At 39.8% G+C, this 18,652-nt stretch overlaps 1 protein-coding gene across 1 annotated transcript in view; it reads left to right on the top strand.

Annotated features, from left to right (window-relative positions):
- Positions 1-18,652, top strand: part of LOC144986976 (uncharacterized) — a 117,209-nt gene that overhangs the window by 18,281 nt on the left and 80,276 nt on the right. The window lies entirely within an intron of this gene.

Raw genomic sequence — 18,652 nt, 5'->3', positions numbered from 1 at the left:
AAGGAAAAAGTGAATGACCTTGAAAGAAAAGTAAAAAGAGGCGAAGACCAACTGGATAACCACCAGCTGAGACTGTCTAATCTGGAAAGATACTCCAGAAGATGGAACCTCAAACTACACGGTGCCATGGAAACTGAGAAAGAAGACACACGAAGAAAGGTGATAGAAATTTGCCAATCGGTTTTACCTGAACAGAAACAGAAGCTACCTGACGTCATCAACACCGTGCATCGACTGGGACCCAGGAAGCAAGGCAATGCCAATCCGAGAGGCATCATCATACAATTCACCTCACGTGTCTCCAGGGATGCTGTCTGGAAAACAGCCAAAACATCCTCTTACCTGCGAGAGAATCACTTGAAATTCGCTGAAGATTTATCCCAGGAAGACAGAAGTCGTCGTGCCAAATTGTGGCCATTAATAGACAAAGCACGCAAGGAGGGGAAGTCGGCATACTTCGTTGGAGCCCGTGGCTTCATCAATGGAACAGAAGTGCTCCCTCCTTCACAGAAACGCTCATCCTACATTTAAAAGCTGACTGCTTCGGTGAAACTATTAACACCATTTCTTAATTACAAATTGGTTGATGTTTACTGTCCATACATCATTTTCTGAATAGGGCCATAACCTTATTTTAAACCTTAATTTCTTAGAAGAAGAGAGGAAGAAGGAAAGAAAGGAAAGAAGAAAAAAAAAAAGGAAAAAATTATAGCCCTCTTCTTATTTTGGCTGCACTTTTTTTTGATTTTTTTTTTTTTTTCTAAACCAAAACGGGTTGGATGTTATTCTATCTTTATTTAGTTAGTCAGGATTATTAAATTATTTTTGTAAGAATCGTGCAGTGCTCGGTCCCCTTCTCTTCTGTAAATCTATTCTTTCTTTGTTAGATCAGTTCATTAAACGTGTCTTTTTCACTCGTTTCTCTCAATGCCAGGGGACTAAGGCAAACATGCAAGCGCAAAGCTCTATTTTTATTTCTTAAACAATTTAAAACAAATTTCTGTTTTTTGCAAGAGAGTCATTCCACATCTACTGATGCAAATTTTTGGAAATCACAATGGGGCAACGATATTTGGTTATCTCATGGTTCTGAACGTTCATCTGGTGTCACCACACTTAAGAACAACTTTTCTGGTTATATATTAGACTCTGATTGTGACACTCTTGGCCACTACATCTGTATGGCAGTTAAAAATGATATTTACAATTTTGTCATTGTTAATATATATGGTTACAACAATAAAAGTGACAACGACAAACTACTGGACTCCTTAGAAGAAAAAATAAGCTTATGGTTATCCAGATACCCAGACTCCATACTTTTTGTTGGGGGGGACTTTAATATTGCTATCAATAATACACTTGATAGATGGCCTCCAAGACGGGAAACTTCATATAGCACCAATCTCAAAAGATTTATGAATAAGTTCGATATTGTGGATGTTTGGAGAGAGAAATTTCCCAATGACAAACGTTTCACCTGGAGTAATAAAACCGCTTCCAAACAATCTCGCATTGATTTCTGGCTTGTTTCAAGCTGTATAAATAAAGATAACATCACTGTGAATATTTAATAGAGCTATTTATATTAATATCCAAATTATTACTCCTGACAGTACTACTCGGAAATTCAATTACTGGAAGCTAAATAATTCTTTACTGAGGCATGAAGCAGTCAAAATTGAAATTACAAAATTTATTAATTTTTATTGGAATAAGGCCAATAAAGAAAAATGTTTTTGCACCAATTGGGAACTTTTTAAATTTGAAACTTGTAAATTCTTAAGAAAATATGGAAGTCAAAATGCCAAATTAAGAAAAGCTGAAGAGGAAGAAGTGGTAAGCAAAATTATGTCTTATTATCAAAAAAGACCAGAAGAGGTTGAGGAGGAGGATAAATTAACTTTAATTGACCTTCAAAACAAATTAGACCAAATATATCAACACAAAGCTGAAGGTGCCTTTGTTAGATCCAGGAAAAAATGGCTGGAGGAGGGAGAGCAAAACTCTGCCTACTTCTTTAGACTGGAAAAAAACAGATCAACAAACAACTTTATTAACCGCTTAAGTATCAATGGCACTATTTCCAACAATCCGATACATCTTTCAAAATTTTGTGCTAATTTCTATTCTAATCTATACAGCTCAAGATACAATGAGGACATTTCCTCCTTATTTTTTAACAATATTCAAAACCTCCGAACTATTGTCGAGGAGGACAGGAGTCAGTGCGACAGCCCTCTAACTCTGGAGGAAGTACTTAATTCCATTCTCGCGCTGAAGTCCAACAAATCTCCCGGCACAGATGGTTTATCTGCAGAATTTTACCAGGCATTCTCTAATAATTTAGCTCCGTTCCTACAACAAACTTTTCTAGAAAGTATAGAAAAAAATGCTCTCCCTCCGACACTTTCTCAAGGTCTAATAACTCTCATTCCAAAACCAAATAAAGACATACTCTTAATTGAAAACTGGAGACCCATCTGCTTGCTTAATTGTGATTATAAAATAATGGCTTTAATATTTGCTAATAGAATCAAAAAAGTTTTACAGTTAATCATCGATGTAACGCAGTCAGGTTTCATGAAAAATAGGCATATCTCTAATAATATCAGATTGGTCCTAGATCTACTTGATTACTCTGATTTGGTGCCTGATGACAGCTTTATTCTTTTCCTAGACTTTTATAAAGCATTCGACACAATCGAACTCCAATTTATTTTCAACTCATTAAAATTATTCGGCTTTGGTGATTTTTTCTGTAATGCTGTTAGAACTTTATATTCGAATGGTAACAGCTCTATAAAAATGAGACATGGCTCCACCCCTAGATTTGACCTAAAACGAGGCATTCGCCAAGGTTGCCCGATCTCACCATATCTGTTTCTTCTCTGCACTCAAATCCTAACAAACCACATTTGTTCTAGTAATGTGCAGGGCATTACCATAGCTGGCAAAGAGCTTATCATTAGCCAATTGGCTGATGACACTACACTCTTTTTAAAAAACTCAAGCCAGATTCCTCTAATCTTAGACGTAATTAATATTTTTTCTCAAACTTCTGGTTTAACATTAAACTTAAACAAATGTGAATTACTAGCTATTAAAGACTGCTCAGTTGATGTTATCTGCTCGATCCCTGTTAAACAAGAAATTAAGTACTTGGGTATTCTAATTAATAAAAATCAAAAACAAAGATGTTCATCTAACTTTACTCCAATCATACAGAAAACCAAAAAGAAGCTTAATCAATGGCTACAAAGGGACTTATCCTTAAGAGGTAGAGTACTGCTAACCAAAGCAGAAGGAATCTCCCGTCTAACTTATGTTGCCATCTGCTTACACCTTGACAACAACATCTGTAAAGAAATTGATCGCACACTTCTTAATTTTATCTGGAAAAATCGAACACATTACATAAGAAAATCTGTCTTTATGAATGACTATGAAGCAGGTGGACTTAACTTTCTAGACTTTAACTCTCTCAATAATACTTTTAAAATTAATTGGGCCAAAAATTTTTTGAAGAACCCCACCTCTATCTGGAACATCATACCATTTCAGATTTTCTCCCGTTTTGGAGGCTTTAAATTTATTTTAAATTGTCACTATAATGTTGAGAAACTCCACACAAAACTCTCATCCTTCCATAAGCAGGTTCTCTTAGCATGGAACCTTATTTACAAACATAATTTTTCTCCACACAAGTACATCATCTGGAACAACAGAGATATTTTATACAAAAATACATCGCTCTATTTAGAGACCTGGATCCAGAATGGGATCCTTCTGGTGGCTCAACTATTTAATAAGGAGGGGCAGCTGTTAAACTATAACGAATTCCTATCAAAGTATAATTTACCTATTACTTTACAAGAGTTTTCAATGGTGCAGAAGGCTATCCCCTCAGGAATAGTAATGTTATTTAATATAATTTGATACCTAATCAAAATACAATATCCAACGCGGATGAGTCACCGGTAGGAAAAATATGCTTCTCTTATGGGCGTACTACTAATATAAAAATACGCAGATTATTTCAAAAGATTTATACCTCTCCCCCGTATATTTTAAATTATTGGAATCAATTTGTTCCAGATATCAACTGGAAAGCAGTCTGGACGATCCCTCATAAGTATTTAATAATAAATAAGGTAAAAGAAGTATCCTTTAAAATTCTCCATAAAATTTACCCTGCCAAACATTATATGATAAAATTTAAAAAAGATATTAATACTGATTGTAGTTTCTGTGGAGATCACCCAGAAACAGTAACTCATCTTTTCTGGCACTGTTTGTCCACACAGAGATTTTGGAAGGAGTTCAGTAGATTCATCATTATTCATGTCTTCAAAGATTTCTCCCTGAAATGGAAAAATGTATTACTTTGTTTTTTCAGGACCCCCAAAAAACAAAAGGTATTTTTTATAATAAATTTATTAATTCTTCTGGCAAAATTCTACATACATAAATGTAAATTTACTAATAAAACACCATACTTCCGACAATTCATTAAAGATGTAACTTTTTTTTTCACCCTCTCAAACACCCATACACGCACACACATTTTACAAGGAAGGTGGGACCTGGGTCCATCTGTCCCCTACCCCTTCCCTGGTGGGGGGTGCGGGCCCCTTGGCGATGGCGGCCGTGTCCCTTGGGTGCCGGCTCCCTGGGCCCGGCGGTGCTCTCTCCGCACGGTGGGGGGGTTCATATTACACCTGAGCCGGGGGTGTTCGTGTCCCTGGGGGGTGGGTCCTGGTCCTTGCCCCTGGGCGCTGGGCCCCGCCAAACTTCCAACATGGCCGAGCCTGGTCGGGCCATATTTATAACATCCCTTGTGGGCCGCCCTTTTTTTCCCCGGGGTTCCCCCCTCCTGGGCGGGGGCGGCGGGCCCCTGCCTTGCTCCTACCTGGACCAACCGTGGGCCGGGTGGGTGGCTGCCTGGAGTGCGGAGCGGGTCTCCCTTGGGGGGTCCTGGCTCGTACCTGGGGTCGGGGCGGGGGGATGCCCGGAACTCCTGGGTGGTGGTGGGGTGCTCGTCTGGGGCTGTGGGCGTCCCTCTCCGGTGGGGCCCTGCGTTGGGCTCTTCCGGCGCGGCGGGGGGCTGCTTTCCTGGCTGGGCTGGGGCGGCGCTCTCTTTCCCTCTGCGCCTCCCTGCTCTCTGGCTCTGGGGGCCTCGCGGCGGTCCTGCTGGCCCTGGCCTGGGTGGCGGTCTTGGTCGCCCGGGGGGCGGTTGTTCCCTGCCTGTTCCCGTGTGGCGTTGGGGGGGCTCCGGCTGCCGCTGCTGCTGCGGCGGGGGTATGGGTGTGGGGGTGGCTGGGCGCTCCTCCTCCTCCTTTTCACATTCCACCATCCATTTTAGAAGAACATAAACACTCACCTGAGCACAGGTGTTAGCTCACCTTTGCACTAATAGTTTGCATGATTGAATGAATGAAAGATTTCACACTAGTTGGTTTAAAGGCATAGGTATGCGTTCGTGAACACTATCTGTTTTGTGTGCATGTTGACATGTGGACATTTTTGCGGCTAGCAGGTGTGTTGATAATATTTGAGTGTGTGTGAACAGGCCCCGCCCTTTTTGTACTACATTTGAACCGTACCGTAACGATAAACAACCAGTAAACCTGTCTGCTCTATGCTGCTTCATGGTCTTACCCCCCTTCCCCTCCTATTATCACCCTCCTACCCCCCCCTCTCTCTAACGTCCCTCTCTCTTCTTCCCCTCTTTCCTTTTCCGTCCCGTCCAACACCAAAGATTTTCAAACATGATTGAAATTAATAAATTTTGGCCTCAATTACAAAAGGGGTTTATTCAGACATACCTTTGGTTTGTCTGAAGATTAATAACCCCTCTTGTTAAAATAAAATATGTCCAACACAAGAGGCCCTCAGCTCTCATCTGTTTGCCTAGCTGTTGGACAGGACAAGTTAAAAAAAAAAAAAAAAAAAAAAAAAAAAAAAAAAAAGATGTAACTTTTTACATAAAATCAATATCCTTTTCCTCCAACAAAAAAGCTCTCAGAACTATTGAAATTTGTAACTCTCTCCAAATATTTACTGAATCGACTCCCCTGGCTGTTTAACATTGTTTGTGTTGTATATTGATTGTATGTTGTATACTGCATTGATTGTTCTTCATGTTGTATACTTGCATTTGTTCAATAAAGTTATTTAAAAAAAAAAAAAACTGCTTAACTGAACCTCAATATGGTCCAAAAAGCTTCCAATGTTTTTAAACAGATTTGATTCAGGAGATAATAAAGAAAAGAAAAGAAAAATAGAAAAAAATGTATCGAGGAAACTTTTTGAGAGCTGCTGTGACGTCATTACACTGTGTCTCATCAATGTTAAGATTTGACTACAAGGCTTTATGTCAGGAAGATATATAATGAATAGTATCAGGCTAGTTTTGGACATTTTTAATCATCCAGACATTATAAATGGTAATGGTTTTATTTTATTTTTGGATTTTTACAAAGCATTAGATACCATAGAACATAAATTCATTTTTCATTGTCTTCAAAAATTTGGTTTTGGAGAATACTTTTATTCAGCTATTGTGACATTATACAAAAACTGTAACAGCTCTATTAAATTAGCGGGTGGCACCTCTCCCAGATTTAATCTAGAGAAAGGAATTAGGCAAGGTTGTCCTGTTTCTCCGTATCTTTTCCTTTTAGTTTCTCAACTGTTAACAGATCACATTAAATCCAGTGCAGTAGAAGGCATCAATCTCATTGACAAAGAACTAATTATTACTCAACTTGCAGATGACACTACACTTTTTATAAAAAAAAGGAAAAGCAAATTCCTGTTGCTTTTGACGTTATTGGGACATTTTCAAAGGCGTCCGGTCTTTGTCTGAATGTGAATAAATGCGAATTAATGGCAATCACAGAATGTGCTGCTACCACTTTGTATAATCTTCCAGTTAAATCTGAAGTGAAATATTTAGGTATTTTAATAACAAAAGACCAACATGCAAGAAGCTCCCTAAATTTTATCCCAATAATCGAAAAAACTCAAAGGAAATTGAATCAGTGGCTCTCCAGAGATTTATCTTTGAGAGGAAGGATTTTACTCAGCAAAGCAGAAGGTATTTCCCGCTTAACATACGCAGCTTTGGCTTTACATGTTGATGTTAAAATTATCAAAGAAATCGACAAAATGCTTTTTAATTTCATCCAGAAAAACAGAAGAAAAATGTTCTCATGAACTCCTATGACAAAGGTGGCCTCAATTTTCTCTATTTTTCTACCTTAAATAACACATTTAAAATTAATTGGCTAAAACAACTTTTTAGAAATCCCAGCTCCATTTGGAACACTATACCTCTTCATATTTTATCTAAAATTGGTGGTGTTGATTTCTTTCTCATGTGTAATTATGATGTATGTAAAATCCCACTAAAATTATCTGCATTTTACCGCCAAGCCTTCCTTTCATGGTTCCTTGTATACAAACACAACTTTTCACCTCACAAATATTCTATCTGGAATAACAGAGACATTTTATATAAGCGTAAATCACTCTTCATAGAACATTGGTTTCGAAATAAGATTATTTTTGTGTACCAATTACTTAACAACCAGGGCTTACTTTTAACTTATGAGGAGTTTCTCTCTAAATTTAACTTCCCTGTTCCCCCTTTAGAATATGCTAGAGTGTTTGGAGCTATTCCCTCTGGTGTCTGCATGCTGTTTAAATTCCAACACAGAGTTAATATTGAGGAGCCTTTTCTACTCTCTCCCATTAATACTCCTGTGGAGAAAATATGTCTGACCGGTTATCCCAGGAAAAACAACAAAGCAATACGAGCATTATTTCAAACGAAAATTGTTTCACTACCTCGTAGCATGTCTTATTGGAACATGTTTGTTGAAGACATCGCATGGAAGGAGGTTTGGCAAATACCCAATTAATTTTTAATCACTAATAAGGTTAAAGAAGTTTCTTTTAAGATTATCCATAGAATTTATCCAGCTAAAATGTTTATTCAGAACAGATTTAAATTAAACATTGACACACTCTGTAGTTTTGGTTGTAATTCCCCTGAAACAGTTATCCATCTTTTTTGGCATTGTCCCAAAGTTAAGGTGTTTTGGCAGAAGATATGTGATTTTATTAATGATAAAATTGATTCTTGTTTTGTCTTATCTTGGAAAGATGTTTTGTTGGGTCTAATATCAAAAAATATGCAAAAGGACTCTGCTTTTCTTTTAAATCTTTTACTAATTTTGGCTAAATTCCATGTTCATAAATGTAAATTTTCTGGTAGAAAACCTTGTTTCACTGTATTCCTTTCTGATTTAAGTCAATATATCAACAGTATTCGAAATTCAGAGAAGCAAAAAGCAATCAGAACATTGTCTGTATGTGATAGTTTCAGTATTTTCTCGTAGAGTTTAACCCCCTGGCTTATTTCTATTTCTATTCTTGTTCTTCTGTTTGTTACAGTTGTGTATTTGATATTTGAAGTTGTGTTTTTATTGCATACCTAAAAATACATCTTTGTAAAATGACATAATGTGCAATAAGGTTTATTAAAGAAAAAAAAAACTTTTTCGTTGGGGTTTCTACAGCGCTCATCCTCTGACTCTTCATCCTCCTGATGTGCTCAAATCCCCTCTGGGAAGTTTCTGCTTCACTTCCGCTAAACAGTTGAACTCAAAAATCAGAGCTTTGTTCCAAGATAATTTAGTTTCTGTTCCATCGGCTACCTCTTATTGGGCTAATTTCACTTCTAACATTGAATGGAAAAAAGTCTGGTCTTTACCACAAAAATACTTCTTAACAAATAAAGTCAAAGAAATCTCTTTTAAACTTCTACACAGATTTTATCCAGCAAAACATTGTTTAACTAAATTTAAAGCTGACATGAACACTAACTGTAATTTCTGCCAGAAACAACCTGAAACCTGTGCCCATTTATTCTGGTCTTGTGAATTCACATACAAATTTTGGAAAAACTTTAACAAATTTATCTCCGACTCTATTTTTGCTGATTTACAACTTTATTATAAAAACATACTATTTGGTTTTCATAGCTTTGATGTCAAAGATGGAGATACTTTCTTTTGCATAAACATGTTATTATTTATGGCTAAATTTCACATTCACAAAAGCAAATTTTCTAATAAAAAACCTGATTTCCTTGTGTTCAAACTGGAACTGCAGCAATATTTAAACTTGATTTCAGCTTCAAAAAATACAAAAGCTCACAAAACAATTAACATTTGTAAATCTTTTGGAATGATAACATAAGTTTACTCTCGCATTTTCTCTTTTTATTTTATCTATTTTTTTTTCTATATTTATTTTTATTTTTTATTTTTTTATTTTTTGTATGTGTTGCTAATATTTAGAATCTTTCTAAGAATGTAACACGTTTAGTCTGTATTCAGAAGTGTAATTGTTGTTAATTTTTCATTTTGTGGTTCTGTATGTTGCAATTGTTCAATAAAAAAAACAAAAAAAAGAAAAGAAAAAAAATAAGAGACTGACTAGGAAGTAAAAGAAAAAAAAAAACTTTTTCGTTGGGAGCTGACCAAGATGGCGGCTTGAGCAGACGCTACTTTTCAACCTGTTGCGCCTAACTTTGAAAAATACTGCGGAAAGCTACTAATTAAACACTACTTGCACATTTCTTGCTGTCATAACCAAAAAGGAAACAATTTTACTGTCCAATGCCATCTCGAGAACGGAAAAGAGCCTCTAAGGCAGGGGTCGGGAACCTATGGCTCGCGAGCCATATATGGCTCTTTTGATGGTCACATGTGGCTCGCAGACAAATCTTTAATTATACTTTATTTTTCATTAGACCAGTCCTTCTCGGGCGCGATGCGATGCCAGAGGCGCGCAGTAGTAGCAGTGCTTGGAGAGAAAACTATCAGTTTACTATCATCTATTATTTCACAGAGTTTGTACCAGCCGGAAACCTGTGAATTGCCGTGCCTAAAACGGCGCGCTCCCGTCTCTGAGGAAGAGCGCGCAGTTGAGGGGACAGGATGTGTGAGGAAGAAGGGGGGGGGGCAGGTGAATCGCGCAGGGATGGTAAAAACATAAACCCGCTGCCCGTCACTCACTGCAGCGTGAGTGTGTGTTTGGCTCCACGTCTGCATGTGATCAGTCTGTCTCACATCTAAAGAACATTCAGACCTACGATCACGTTAAAGTCTCAACGCCTGCATGAAGCAGAAACTCACCACGCATCAACCGGACTAGACCATCAGCAAAACTACCACGAATCATTTATCAGCAACAGCATAACGATGTTATTAAAAAGGATCCACAGACTTATTGTACTTTAAAAGTGTTAAAATTACATCAAATGCACACATTCATTTGTATTTTTAGTTTTAAAAATATTGTCGCGGACTGAGTTTAACTTGGCTGTTGGGCCGCGTTAAAAGTTCTGGAGTTCATGGAACGCATCGATCCAGCAGTGATCTGATTGGCCCTCAGTTCTGTCACTCAGCCTGTTGTTAGGGAGTTTGGACCAATGGGGTTCAGCTATGGGCCGAATAAGGGAAATGGGAGGGCTGGAGCGGGAGCAGGGGAATAAAAAGTTGAGAGAAGCGCTCTCGTCTCGTCTCGGCGGGCGAGAGGAGTTGCTGAATTAATTGTACGGCGTTTGTTAGGGGTCTGCAGTAACCAGAATAAAGAACCTTAAAAGAGGTTAAGTCTCCGTGCCTCAGTGTGGGTAAGGGACGCTACATTATTGTATGGCTCTTTCGAAATTACATTTAAAAATATGTGGCGTTAATGGCTCTCTTGGCCAAAAAGGTTCCCGACCCCTGCTCTAAGGAGAGCAAAGCCATGGCTAACACTAACAGCAGCGGTGCCGTTAGTGGTGCAGGACACGACTATACTCTGAAGACAAATCCTGAACAAGACATGATCATCCCAGATGAAGAAGATTTTCCACCCCTGCCTATTTCAGCTGAAGGGACCCCATGTAAAGAACCAGCTTTCAAAAAAGCATTACTGGCAACACCGCAAGGTGAGGGAAGAAGCAGCAGCGCTGGTAACTGTTGGATCTAAAACTAAACCAACACTTCTCAACTATATTTGAGCTGGAAGAAAGGACACAGACTCATTTTATCTTTTCTCGAGGAGAGCAGACAGGAACGTACTCAAGCCATTCTCCGTGTGCTCTGAGTTTACAAAGGTCTGCCTCCTCTCTTTTATTACAATCTGGGCGTTACTTAACATACAGCATACAAGGAGGTGGTTGTAAACACACATACACACACAGCTCATAATGATGAGAACACAAAGAAACGTCCATTCTCAGGAAATTCCTTAGTTAACCCCAGGAGATCAGGGCGACTTCTGCAGATAAATGGTCAGCTCTCCTGACCTCAGGGTCATCCTGGTAGGTCAAAGGTTAGAAGGGGACTCCTGGTTCCCAGATCAATGCAGACAAAGGATTTGTCCCGTTTCCTCAGGGCTGTTTTCCTCAGAAAGGTAATACACTTTTACAACTAGAAAGTACAGAGTAAATATGAGATAACTTATGTATAAATCTATTCTAACAGTAACAACGATGTTATTGATGTTCTTTCAAGCCTGATTAACATCCGCTTTGACGCCATGGAGAAATTAATCAATGACAATTCGCTCAAAATTGAGGGCCTAAAAAAATCCGTTGACTTTGCTTTTGAAGAAATAAAAGATGTAAAGACAAGAATGGACATAGTTGAAAAGAAAACAAACAGAGATGAAGCTACTGTTCTGCGGCTGCAGGAAAGACTCCTGGAGTCTGAACGCTACTCAAGACGCTGGAATTTAAAATTATATGGAGTACCGGGAACAGTGTCCAGAGAAGATGTGAGAAGAGAAACCATCAACATTTGTCAAATGATTTTCCCGGAGGGAAAACAGAAGCTTCCAGATGTGATCGACACTGTGCACCGTTTGGGAAAGCTGAAAGAAAACGAGAGGAAGCCCAGAGGGATCATTCTCCAGTTTTCATCCAGAACCTACAGAGATGCCGAGTGGAAAGCCGCAGAAAACAATCCCATCCTGAAGGAGCGTCATCTCCGCTTCACGGAGGACCTGTGCCCAGCGGACCGGGACACCAGAGCAGCGCTTTGGCCCTTAATACAAGCAGCAAGAAAAGAAGGGAAAATCGCCCGAGCTTATATTAACGGTAAAGAAGTGGGTCTTCCTGAGAACTCAGACCCTCAGAAATGACTGCATCCTGAGCAGCTTCTGCTGTTAAAGCCTTGAGGAAAACACTCATTCTGTTCTGATCTCACGTGTTCTGCCCTTTATTTCTTTAAGCCATGTTTACAGTTAATTACATTGAGATGTTATAATAATAAGTTGGCAGCTGAAACAAGTTCTGACTGTGAGATATATTTGCTCTTTTTTTTGTATATTTTAATTTAAGTCTTCAAAGTGGCGTAAAGGTTATTTAAAATATTTTTTCCCCACTCTACGTGAAATTTGGCGCACAGATTGAAAGTAACAACACTCTTATTTACTTAGATTTATTTTTCTCTCTTTTTTTATTTTAAATCTTGTCTTTATCTTTAGGTTCTTAAATGTCAGGGGATTAATAAATGCCATAAAACGTAAAGCGCTGTTTCTATTCGCTAAACAATTGAAAACAGACTTTTTTTTCTTTCAAGAATCACATTCTACCAGTAATGATACAAACTTCTGGAAATCTCAATGGGGTGAAAGTTCATATCCATCACATGGTAGTCAGCATTCAGCTGGAACTCTCACAGTTAAAAATAAATTTGAGGGTGACATTCTTCTGAGCAAATGTGACAGTCAGGGTCATTATGTTTTTCTGATAATATCCACTCAAAATAAGATCTTTATTACTATGAACATATATGGTTACAACTCCAAACTTGAAAACGTTGAGCTCCTTTCTTTGATTGAAAATGATGTAATTTTTGGTCTAAACAAACTTCCTGATGCAATTATTATAATAGGAGGGGATTTTAATATAGCTTTAAATAATCAGCTGGACAGATGGCCCCCATGTGCTCTTTCTTCTGATAGTCCCTTACATTCATTCATGCAGAGATAGAACTTAAAATGTCTCTGGAGAGAAAAATTCCCATCAGATTGTGTTTTTACCTGGAATAATAATGATGGATCCAAACAATCTGGCATCGATTACTGGCTGGTGTCTGATTGTCTAAATGCAGATGATATTGAAGTCCATATTTTTCCTTCTCCACTAACAGATCATGAAGCAATTTACATTTCTATTAAATTATCCGAAACTAGATCCCAAAATAAGAAAGCTTACTGGATGTTAAATAACTCACTGCTTAAGCTAGACATAGTACAACAAAAGGTTTCTTAAGTCGTCTCTTACTGTTATAATCTAGCAAAAGAAGAAAATTGTTACGGTAAAAACTGGGAACTTTTTAAATTTGAAATCACTAATTTTCTTAGAAAGCTTAGTTCAGAACTAAATAAAACTAAAAAGGCTAAAGAAAGCCAAATTATCAATGACATTATGACAATTTCAAAAAGAAATCCTGCAGATTTATCAGATGATGATAAAATAAATTTGGCATTATTACAAAAAGAATTAGACAGTATTTATAAGAACAGAGCTGAAGGAGCCTTTGGAAGATCAAGGCTGAAATGGTTAGAAGAGGGTGAAAATAATTCCTCTTATTTTTTTCAATTGGAGAAACGTCGTGCCAAGACAAATACATTACAGCAATTAAACATTGAAGGCCAGATTACCTCTGATCCCAAAATGATTGCAAATTACGTTAGCCTATTCTACAGTAAACTGTCTGCCTCTGAACCCAGCGAAGATCCTGATCACTTCTTAAACTATAATCTACAACAAATCCAGGCCTCTGAACGGGATCTCTGTGATTCTCCTCTTTCAGAAAATGAAGTACTTTTCTCTATTAACCACCTTAAGAATAACAAATCTCCTGGATCAGATGGCTTAACGGGAGAATTTTATAAACAATTTAGTGATAAAATGACCCCCTTTCTAACACAGGTATTTATTGAGAGCATAGAAAAAGGCTTCCTTCCTCCAACATTAAATCAAGGTGTTCTTACTCTGATACCCAAACCCAAAAAAGATGTACTTCTCATTGACAACTGGCATTAATATGTCTATTAAATAAAGACTACAAGATTCTTGCATCTGTCTTTGCAAAAAGACTTAAATCTGTTTTAAACTCAGTTATTGCAGAGACACAATCAGGATTCATGTAAAACAGACACATCTCCAATAACATTCGTCTGGTTCTTGATATTTTAGATTACTCACACCTGATCTCTGATGACAGTTTTATACTCTTTTTAGACTTTTACAAAGCGTTTGACTCTGTTAATCATCATTTTATCTTCAGCTGTCTTCATAAATTTGGTTTTGGCCCTTTCTTCTGTAATACAGTTAAAACTCAGTATAATAATGCTAATTGTTCTGTCAAACTGAAACATGACACCTCCCCTAGATTCAATCTTAATAGAGGAATCAGATGGGGGTGTCCTATTTCACCGCATCTTTTTCTTCTAGTTACTCAAACTCTTGCTGATTATATTACTATTCATAAGTTAAAAGGCATCTCAGTTTTTAATAAAGAAATTTTAATTAGTCAGTTAGCTGATGACACTACTCTTTTCTTGAGAGACAGCAGTCAAGTTTCCTGAGCTCTGAACCTTATTCCGTCTTTCTCTGATGTCTCAGGTCTACGTCTCAATCTGAACAAATGTGAACTTCTTCCTGTTAAAGATTGTGCTTTAGAATCCATCTGCAAAATTCCTGTAAAAGAAAATGTAACATATTTAGGCATTATTATTTCCAAAAATAATTTAGAAAGATGCTCATTAAATTTCACTCCCCTCATTGATAAAGCCAAGAAACGTTTGAACCAATGGCTTCAGAGAGACCTGAGTCTGAGAGGAAGGATTTGACTCTCCAAAGCAGAAGGGATTTCTAGACTAACTTACTCTGCTCTGTCTCTGCACCTGGACAATCAGACTCTTAAATCTATTGATCAAATGCTGCTAAACTTCATCTGAAAAACCGTATTCATTATTTAAAAAAATCTGTATTAATGAACTCCTATGAAAAAGGAGGCCTAAATTTTCTTGATTTTACTACTTTAAATAATACTTTTAAAATAAACTGGATTAAGTCATATTTAAAAAATCCACTCTCCATTTGGAATATTTTCCCTCATCACATGTTTGCTAAAGTAGGTGGTCTCCATTTTCTTCTGCTTTGTCATTATAATGTCGACAAAATCCCAGTGAAACTTTCTGCTTTTCACAGACAAACTCTTCTTTCATGGGAACTTATCTATAAACACAATTTTTCCCCTCATAAGTTTTTTTATTTGGAATAACAGATATATATTTCACAAGAACAAATCTTTATTTTACAATAATTGGTTTGACAATAATATCCTACTGGTGGGTCAGCTCTTTAACCACAATGGTCAATTACTTAGATATGAAGAATTTAACCTTAAATACAACCTTGCTGTTCCTCCAAAAGAGTATGCCATTGTTTTTGATGCTGTCACCACTGAAATCTGTGAACTCTTTAAAAATACTGTACTTGATGCAAATATTCCCTTCATATCTCTAAGTGACACCACTATTGGAAAATCTTGTTTCAACTGTACTCGAAAAAATAACAAGATCATATGTGTTTCAGCAAAATGTAATTTCTGTTCCCTCTGCTGCTTTTTATTGGAGAAAATTTATTCCTGACTTGCCCTGGAAAAATGTTTGGACCCTGCATCAGAAATGATTAATTAATAACAAGATGAGAGACGTCTCCTACAAACTCCTACATAGAATCTATCCCACTAATCAATACATGCTTAGATATAAGAAGACAATTGACCCCAACTGTACCTTTTATAAAGAAACATAAATATTCTCTGAGATGGCGCCACGGACGGCTGCCTCGGTGTTTTGGTGCGCTTTACTTTGTTTTACTTTATGTTTTAATTCGGTTTTATGCCTCAGTTCTGGGGGCTCCTTCTCCAGGGACGAGCTCATGAACATCAGAGCTACAACCCCCGTGGACCTTTTTCCTACATTTCTCGCTTCTACCGTGGATTTACTGGCTATTTTGACCCAGCAGGCACGTAAGAAGGTGAAGCGCCGCAGGAGAGGCACGCGCTCAGGAGCGCTGGTGCGTCTCCGCCGGCGCGGATTTCGCACTGCGCTGCCCGGAATATTCCTCTCCAACGTGCGCTCACTTTGCAACAAAATGGACGAACTGAGCGTGCTGCTCAACAAAAACAGAGACTTTTCCACTTCCTGTGTTTTGTGTTTTACGGAGACGTGGCTGTGCGACTCCATACCGGACGCTGCACTAGAGCTTCGGGGATTCCAGCTGCACCAAGCGGACAGATGCGCGAAGCTTTCCGGCAAAACGAAAGGAGGTGGAATATGTTTCTACATAAACAGCGGCTGGTGCAGCGATGTTTTCAGAAGTTTCTCAACTCTGTTCTCCGGACCTAGAGACCTTCATCATCAACCGCAAGCCTTTCTACTCCCCCCGTGAGTTCTCCTCATTCTTCCTCGTCGGCGTTTACATCCCACCGCAGGGCGACGTGCGCGCCGCTCAGCGAGCGCTGGCTGAGGAGATTCTGAGCGTAGAACGGACAAACCCAGACGCCTTAGTCATCGTCCTGGGAGACTTTAATAAAGCCAACCTATCATCTGAACTCCCCAAATATAAAAAGTTCATTAAATGTCCGACCAGAAAGGGAAAGGTACTAGACCGCTGCTACACCACCATCAGCGGTGCTTATTGTGCCGTTCCCCGTGCTGCTCTGGGCCTGTCGGACCACATCATGGTGCATCTGATTCCAGCCTACAAGCAGAAATTAAAGCTCTGCAAGCCGGCTGTGAGGACCTGCAAGAAATGGACCAGCAAAGCTGTGAAGGAACTTCAGGAGTGTCTGGACTGCACAGACTGGGACGTTTTCAGGTCTGCCACCAACAGCTTGGATGAGAACACAGACACTGTGACGTCCTACATCAACTTCTGTGAGGACAGCGTCATTCCAACACGCACCAGGGTGAGCTACAACAACGACAAACCCTGGTTCACAGCAAAGCTCAGACAGCTGAGGTCAGAGAAAGAGGCTGCATTCAGAAGTGGGGACAGAGACAAATACAAAGAGGCCAAACACAGATTTAGCAAGGAGGTGAGGAATGCTAAATCAGCCCATGGTGTGAGAATGGAACAGCAATTCTCAGCCAACGACTCTGCTTCTGTCTGGAAAGGGCTCAAGACAATCACCAACTACAAGCCCAGAGCCCCCCATTGTCTGAACGACCTGCGTCTGGCCAATGACCTGAATAAATTCTACTGCCGCTTTGAGCAGACAGCAGGCAGCCCCATCACCTTCCCCCCCAGCCATTGTCCAGCAACATCCTTTCCCCCCACAACCACTCCCGACCCATTCACACAGCTTCACACCTCAGCGCCCCCCCTCCCCCCACTCCCCCTTCTCCATCACAGAGGGAGATGTAAACAAACTTTTTAAACGGCTGAACACCCGCAAAGCTGCGGGCCCGGACTCTGTCTCCCCCTCCACCCTGAAGCACTGTGCCAACCAGCTGTCTCAAGTGTTCACAGACATCTTCAACACCTCACTGGAGACCTGTCATGTGCCAGCCTGCTTCAAATCCTCAGTCATCATCCCTGTCCCCAAAAAGTCCAGAATCACAGGACTGAATGACTACAGACCCGTTGCCCTGACCTCTGTAGTTATGAAGTCCTTTGAGCGCCTCATCCTCTCCTACCTCAAAGACATTACAGACCCCCTCCTGGACCCCCTGCAATTTGCCTACAGAGCCAACAGATCGGTAGACGATGCTGTAAACATGGCCCTCAACTTCATCCTCCAGCATCTGGACTCTCCAGGATCCTACGCCAGGATCCTGTTTGTAGACTTCAGCTCCGCGTTCAACACAATAGTTCCATCCCTGCTCCATGACAAACTCTCCCAGCTGAATGTGCCTGACTCCACCTGCAGGTGGATCACAGACTTCCTGACGGACAGACAGCAGTATGTGAGACTGGGGAAGCTCGTCTCAGACACTCGGACCACAAGCACCGGATCCCCCCAGGGCTGTGTCCTTTCACCACTGTTATTCTCCCTGTACACAAACAGCTGCACTGCTGGTCACCTGTCTGTCAAACTCCTGAAGTTTGCTGACGACACCACACTCATCGGCCTCATCTCTGACGGAGATGAGTCGGCCTACAGGAGTGAGATAGCCAGGCTGGTGTCATAGTGCAGCGCCAACAACCTGTAGCTCAATGCTCTAAAGACAGTGGAGATGACAGTGGACTTCAGAAAGGCCCCAGCCCCCTCCCCCCTGTCATCCTCTGTGACTCCCCGGTGACCTCTGTGGAGTCCTTCCGCTTCCTGGGAACCATCATCAGCCAGGACCTCAAGTGGGAGCAGAACATCAGCTCCATCACTAAGAAGGCTCAGCAGAGGATGTACTTCCTGAGGCAGCTGAAGAAGTTTCACCTCCCTGAAAAGATGCTGGTAGACTTCTACACTGCCATCATTGAATCCACCCTCACGTCCTCCATCACAGTCTGGTTCGCTGCGGCCACAGCCAGAGACAAGGCCAAGCTGCAGCGGGTCATCCACTCAGC

Source organism: Oryzias latipes, chromosome 2 (assembly GCF_053564925.1).
Source record: "Oryzias latipes strain Hd-rR chromosome 2, Olatipes_Hd-rR_3.1".
NCBI lineage: Eukaryota > Metazoa > Chordata > Actinopteri > Beloniformes > Adrianichthyidae > Oryzias > Oryzias latipes.
This window is presented reverse-complemented; position numbering and strand designations above follow the sequence as displayed.